Genomic DNA, 7,721 nt, shown 5'->3' with positions numbered 1-7,721 from the left:
GGACTAGTCCTGCTTCACCCACCATGACCTTCCTAGCACACATGAGCTCCCACGCTCCTTTTGTGCAGAAAGACTTGTCGGGGAACTGGTCCAGCATGGGATTAAGCAATGTTTCATTTTTCCAAGACCCTTTCACATCACTTCTCTGAGTCAGTTCCCAGGAAACGACTCCAGCATTTGCCTGGTGCAGACAGGGCAGGAGAAATGCGCGGCTGCATGGGAGGGGAGGGTGCAATGGCTGCAGAGCTCTGACAAAAGCTGAGGAAACCAACAGTGCCTCATCCTCAGGCATGACTCCTGCTCACCCATAGACAACAGAGGCAATTTCAGAGAGGGCAGATGTTTGTCACCACCCTCTGCAAGGTGTTCCCACACAGCAACCTCTGGTGGCAACCTGCCCCATCCATTTCACTGCAAGGTCCTTCAGCTCAGCTCAAAAGCCAGCAAAAGTGGGTTCTGCCAGGTTTTCTCTGGAGGCTGTGGCCTCCAGCCTGGAGAACAGTCACCTGAGAGCGGTAACTTTGGCACTACTACCAGATCCTTTTGACCTTCTTTGTTCATATCTTTACTTGCTCCATGCCAGAGCAGACATGAAAAAGATTTACATTGGCATCCTCTTTTAGGCTCCTTTGCATCATCGGAGGAAAAGATGCATGATTCAGAATCAGGCTCAAAAGTTAATTTGTCTCTAGGAACGTATCACTTGTACATACCACATAGCGTGTTAATGGTTTGGCATATTCATACAAGAGCCTGAGAGACCATTTTAAATTGTAGTTCAGGGACAGATCAGAAAGCTGCCTTTCCAAGGCAGGTTGCTGCCACCCCCTGATCTGGGTGTAAACAAGGCCACTCAGTAGATACGCATATCCCTGCTCATGGGAGGAGGAGCACTTGGCCATGAGTGACCTGATGCTTATGCAGAAGATGAATCAAAATCATTTGAGCTCCAGCTCAGGTTTTGGTTGGTTGTTTTTTTCACAAATTGTTTTGGGAAACTCTTTTACCCAAAATTACTATTCTGGAGAAGCCAAGGAAAAGCTACTACATCTCATGTCCTGTGACACATAAAGTCCTGTGACAGCTCCTCTATTCATGTCACAGTGTATGACACACTCCCTACCATAATTCCTTTTTAATGTCCTGCCTAGAAGCCAAAGGACCCAAAGGCAAAACTCCCACCGATTTCATCAGGAGTAGAATTAGCTACAAAAGATTAACTTCTTTGATTAGATTATTAACGTTCAAATTGTTTACATTGTTACTCATCAACAAGGCGAGATGCCTAGGAGTCTACTACCAGCAGGCTGACTTTGGCCCAATAAAGTCCTGGCTATTCCTCCATTGGCTGTACTACTTTACATAAAACAAATGCGTTATTTTCTTTCCAAACAGCTCAGCTCATTCCAGCCACAAATCTTTGAGTTCACAATACCCTTAGAGCAAACTGGCCAAGACACAGTGAGGACACACTTAATGAGATCAGAGCAGGCAGCGCTTGAGTCAGTGAAGCTGGAAATTAAAGGGAAGAGCTGTTTTTTTCCCCCTTTTTCTGCTCTGGGATAAATAAATCCCTGTAATGTCAAAGTTCTTGTACTACCAGAGATGGTCAACACTGACTACATACCCACATATGAAATGCGTTTTACCTGTCAAACTCACTTTAAGTAGCCAAAGTGCAAGTACATAAGTGGCCAGCTTTGCATCAGACTGGTGTTCCATGGTAAACAGCTTATGCTAACTCTTGTCAAGGTTGGGAAGAGCTCTGCACACCAGCCCGACTGATGCTACGCTGTAGGGCACCCGTCCCATTGCACTGCAAGGACGAGAGCAGGTGGTTCCCTCAAGAACCTGAGCTCCTCCATCAAAGGTTAAACCATGGAAAATTCCCAAGTACCAGATGATCTGCCATTTGCAAATCAGGCAGTTAGTTACGTGTGTCCTTCTCTGACCAATTGAACTAGGATTTATATGAGTTGTCCTGTTGACTAATGGAAAGTTAAGTCTTAAGGGCTCTGAAGACTGGGCCACTAAGCCTTAAAATTGCTGTGCTTTGCCAGTTTGTCTGAGACACTTTGGGCAGTACAGGACATTGTTGTTGGGGTTTTATTTTTATTTTTAATCTTAATTTTAGCCAGAATGGAAGAGCAAGACGATGGAAGAAATGTAGTAAGGGTATTTGAAATGGGCATGGAATTTTACACAGGACAGAGCTCCCAGAAATAGCTCCAAAACAGACTGCTTTAAAAAATTTAAAATAACAGATTTTATTGGTGTTAGAAGGGTGATTTCTCAGGGCTCTGTTTACTGTGGCAAGCCTAGAAGGGAGGGAACACGTATTCCTACACAACAGAAAGCAGGAGACTTGCCATTACACAACCAGACAGCACATGAGACCGGGCTGCTCCATCATATATGCTGTTTAGATAGTGGCATTGCAGTCCTGTATGTTCACATAGCAAAATGCTTTTGTGGATGTAAAGACTCCTAGAGATTTGCTCAGATCACAGGCTTATTACTTTGAGGAGAGGAAGGGTAAAGATGCAGATCGGTTGCAATCTGCTTCTTCATTTGTCACTGAGAAAGGGAAAAAAAATATCCAAGTAACTGCTGCCACATCTTCATTTTGTAAGTAAACTCACTGGATATGGTTTCACGTTTCCCTGGGTCTGGTCTGATATCTAAATTTCTGCAAAATGGGAAAGAAGGGCAAGGAAAAGCTCAGCAAAATGAGCCTAGCCTGAGTTCCCACCATCCTCACCCTGAAGCCCCTTTCACAGAGGTGTGTGAGCACCAAAGCAAGGAAAACGCAGCCTCTGAATGCAACCTTCAGCTCAGGCGAAAGTGCACCGGGAGAAATAATAACCCCTGGCAGGGCCCCAAATGAACCATTATGTCTTTATGAGCCATTGTTTCCCTTATTGATGGACCAGCTCTCATTCACAAAAAGCTGCTTTTGCAAGGCAAGAGGAAAAAACACATTTGAAAACACAGAAGTGAGGCCCCGCGTGGTTAGGGCACCATGGGAGCGTTGTCAGAACCCAGCTGTTATTTACCCTGGGCAGCTGCATGGACAGTGTTGAAACATCTTCATAGACAAATCCGCTCGCTCTCTGTTTCAGTCCCTTACACCTGTAAACTTTGCTGCGGCGTTTTCCCTACAGGGCTCATGTTTGGGGCAGCATTTCAGCTAAAGGACCTCTAGCAGTTTCTCTTGCCTTCCCTCCTGCCAAGAGACACCCCACCAATTGCACAGATAAGGCATTGCTTAAGGGCATAAACGAAGGTGAAGGAGGCTGAAATCTGACCTGTTTCGTCCCTCAGTTGATCAGTTGGCCAAATGACAAGACCACTGGCCAGCCGGCTTCGGAGAGGGTGCTGGGGCTCAATTTGGTTGTGCACTTGGCGGCACTTTGAGCCATTGGAGTTGTCCTTCGGCACCCAGTTAAGGCATGTGGCAGCCCATGCAATTAAAGAATAGCAAGCAGGGGCCAAGTTAGCACCTCTAAAATGGCATCTGCGTGTGGGCAACAGACTCGAGACCCTCCTGGCTTGTGACTGAGTCTCTGTCTACACTACCCAACTGTATTGATTAGATGTCCAGTGACTGGAGCAGGAATCTGGACACCCAGAGGACAGGAAAACACCAGCACTTTGGATTCTTCACAACAGATTGAATCCAGCTGTCTGTGCTATGACAGGGTCAGATATCTAGTGATGTCTGAGATGCTTTAGTAAATCCTACACTCCTCGCAGGACTGGGAGAGAAGACACAGGTCCTACTTGGAGACCTGTGAGCTCAGTGGCTATGCTTCAGCACCTCAAGTGGGACTAGACACCTTCATACAGACAGCTTGAGTCCAGCCCCAAGCTTTTCTTCTCTGTTTCCTCCTCTAAGCCAAGCCATGCAGATCTGTACCATGAAATGCACTTACATGCAGAGCTCATGGTGCCAGGCAGAGCTAGCTGCAGGCATGCAGTCAGGGGAACCAGACATGAGGACATGACCACATGGTCCTGTGTACCACAACTGGTTCTGATGCCGTTGCATCCCACAGCCCAGCCTGGCTCTGCAGAAGAACACAGCAGGCTGGCTGGGAAAGAGATGTCTTTTGCAAATGCTACTGTAGAAAAGAGCTCCCACCATTCTCACAAGGAGTCTGAGAGTGTTGTGTCCTCCTTCTGCTAGGAGAAAGCGATTTTTCTGACAGCATGAAGTGCTGAACCCTTGTTGAACTCCACCTCTGCATGTTTGCTTTTGGAGAGTCCTCTGCTGTTTCTGGAGTGGTGCAGGTTTGCCTGCCTGCGGAGATGGTTTGGAGCAGAGAGAGCACCACTTTCACTCCCAGCACCTGGAACTGCAGGGAATATTTTCTTCCACCCTAGAAAGCTCCTCAGATATGTGCCAAGCTAAAATCTACACTGTCCCAGCTGGTCTGTGCTCCTCTACAGAGTGTGGGCTTGGAAAGCCAGTGCATCAGCTCACCTAAGTACCTAAAAAGGCTCCTCAGCAGCTTGAAGCCTTATGAGTCTGACACTGCCTGGCGTCCCTGGCCTGGGAGAAGGGGGAAGCTGGGGAAAGGAGCTTCTCACTTGGACACATGAGCAGCTGAATACACACCAGGACACCCTAAAGGCAAGGAGCAGCCAAGTCTACCCTGCAGGGACTGGAGAGCTGCCGTTCATCCTTGAAGAAGAAAACATCCCACAGGCTGCAGCCACCCAGCAGAGGACCTATGGGACCTCATCGTCATGGAGGGTTTGAGAGCCTACAGCCTCCCTAGCTCCCACCTCAAGTCCAGATGTCTAAAACTGTGGTCCTAAACCTCTCGTCCACCAGCTACACTGGAGCCTGAAGTCCCTGGTGTATCTAGGGCTTTTTTGCCAGTTTTTCCCTGGGATCCTGAAGATACCTGCTCAAGCCTAGAAATACGTGTGTTTTGAGATCTGGTCTGCTAACCAGACCCATGTCACCATTGAGCCTTGCTGAGATGAGTGGCAGTTCAGCCCAGGAGGCACCTCAGCACAACCAGCCCTACATAAAAGCAACCAAAGGCTGAAGACCTATTTATTCAGATTCTTTTATCCAATAGCTCGGAAACTTACTCAAAATAGCAAGAGAATTCTTCTTCTCACTGCAAATCTCTCAGTTAAAGTCCCTCCTGCACACTGGGGGGTTCACATCCACATCACCTGATTCCCAGTTACCAAGTTAAAATATCCAGGGATGAGGGCCAAGTATTCACCTCCGTAGAAGATCTTCCAGTTTCCACTAGGACTTCATGTACAGACAGGGCACATTGTTGTGCAGCTGCATAGCCAGGGTCATGGAAGAGATGCCATGACTATCCCTGCTCTAATGAACATTAAGATGTTTCCAAAAAATCAGACCCTGAATATACTTCTCCAGAGTTAACAGAGCAAGGACTGCAATGCAGGTCACCAGCAAGAGCTTCCTATCTATGAGGCGTGACAGAGAAGAGACCCCAAATCTCTGCCATCCTTGGGTGTTATCACCATCCACCCATCAAGGACTGTCTAGGCTTTTCATTCAAATTGAAAGCTCTGAATACATGGCTTTTAAGTCCCTTCAGCCAGGTGTAGTCTGTGTAGTGGTTAGTAGACCTCATTCCCCAGACATCTCTAAGAGCCCTAGCCAGGATATGCCACAATTCCCTTTCAATCCAACACCCTCATGATCATAAGATGTCCCTGAACAATGCTTCATACCCTCCAAAAGCTGTGAAATACTGTAAAGATTCCTGCCAGGTAAAGGAAGAGTTAATATTCCTGCTATCTGGGAGGTTATCACTAAAATTGTACTCCTGCCCAGGAATGATGGCTTATGGGCACAGCTCCACTGTGATGGTTTCTTCAGAACTAGTTGGTCTGCCTTCTTCTGTTCAGGAGGTCCATTTGTAGTAAAAATCTATAAATAGTCCAATGCACTGGGAGAAGTGAAAAAGGGCCACTGCCGGGTCATTTAATGTATAGACAAATACATGTTCACTTCATCTGCCATGTAAACCTTAACTGTTCAAGTTTATCATTCACTGCCAAAAATGCTATTACAGCAGCTTGAGATTTCAAAGACAGTTTTATTCCTGTTTCTGACTGACCTTTGGATGTATTTCTCAACTCGGAAAAAGAAAAAAAAATTTATGTGCTCTGAAATGGAGCTTAGAAGGTTTAACGCATTTCTAAGTATAGACATGGTGATTTACAAGGACCTCTTTTTCTGGTTTTTATAAGACTCTGTCTTTCTTCAACCATGAACAATGTATTGGTTCTGACAAGGACACCAGGAATCTTTGAAACTTCAGCATTATTTATGATGGAGAGTGTGTGATCCAATGGCCAAGAAACTGGACTTATTACTTAGCTCTGCCATGGACATGCTGAACAACCTAAGAGCTTTCCCTTCCTGTGTCTCTTCTCTGTAGTGATGGTACACTGGGGTCAAAAACTATTTTCTCACTACTGGTTTTCAAATAAACTGATACAGGTGGTACCGGATGATGCTTCCTTGTCAATAATCCCTGCTCCCTACAAGGTTTTATTACTACAGGTTCCAAGGGTCAACCAAACCAATTACATCAATGTCACCAGGTGGCTGGGGCCGTTTATGAGTGCTGGTGCCTGGATTCATACAGACTAATCTCAATACTTGCTCCTAAGAGCTGACAATGAATGGTTTGCACCAAGGTATCATACAGATGGTCTAATAACAGATGACAGACCAGTTGTGTGAAGACGTGGACAAATGCATCATAGAAAGGTGATCCATGAGCCAGAAAGAGCACATGTTTAATCGCAGTTGTGCAACAGCACTGGGACAAGCTCCATATTTGCCCTTATGAGGCTCTAAGATCCGAGTGCTCAAGCGTTTGCATCACACTACCTAAGTGAATGAGTACTCATGCACCTAATAGAAAACTATCAGTATTTAGGGCATGAAAGCCTTACGTTGGAATTCCTGGAAGTTGTTTGGCCATGCAAAGAAATCTGGCTTTGCTCCCAGCCAGAAAGAAGCCCTAAACATAGGTGTGATTAAACTGCTGTGAATAATTCAGCATTAACGATCGCACTTGCAGGTTCCACTTTCTGACAGTGTTCTCCAAATCCCTCACAAGCATCAGCCCTTTACATGTCCCAGAAATGTGCCCATGCACATGTCCGCTGCTCAGTGGGTGCACAGGACTCGGGGATGGATGTGCACACCATGCAGCAAAAATCCCAGGATAAAGTCCAAGCCTTAGCCTGACAGAGCAGGATCTCCACAGGAGACAAGTACTTTCCAATTTTACAAGGGTCTAGGGAGAGGCGAGTTATTCATGAATCCGAATGCTGGATGCTGTAAGCCTGTAAAGAGCTGATCTACATGCATAGACAGGCATATTCAGGTACACACTTATCTACAACTGCATGGCCCGTGGAGCCCATGTCTTTAAGGCCAACCTTTGAGATGGTAAAAGCAACTCAAATTGGCATCTCCCTATTCCCTTGGAGACAGACTCTGGCTCTGGCCTGGGCACAGAGGCAGCACAACTGGGCAGCTGTGTCCATGTGGCATCGTGTAGGGGCAATAGACCCCCCTTGGTCCCTCAACATGCCCTCTCCCGTTGAACCAGCACCCAGGTACAAACAGCCGCCGAAGGTGGGGGAAGGCAGGGCTCGTGGTCCCCATCAGGGTGCTGGTGCAAGTGGGAAAGCAGCTCTCT

This window comes from Haliaeetus albicilla, chromosome 3 (assembly GCF_947461875.1).
Source record: "Haliaeetus albicilla chromosome 3, bHalAlb1.1, whole genome shotgun sequence".
Classification (NCBI taxonomy): Eukaryota; Metazoa; Chordata; class Aves; order Accipitriformes; family Accipitridae; genus Haliaeetus; species Haliaeetus albicilla.
This window is presented reverse-complemented; position numbering follows the sequence as displayed.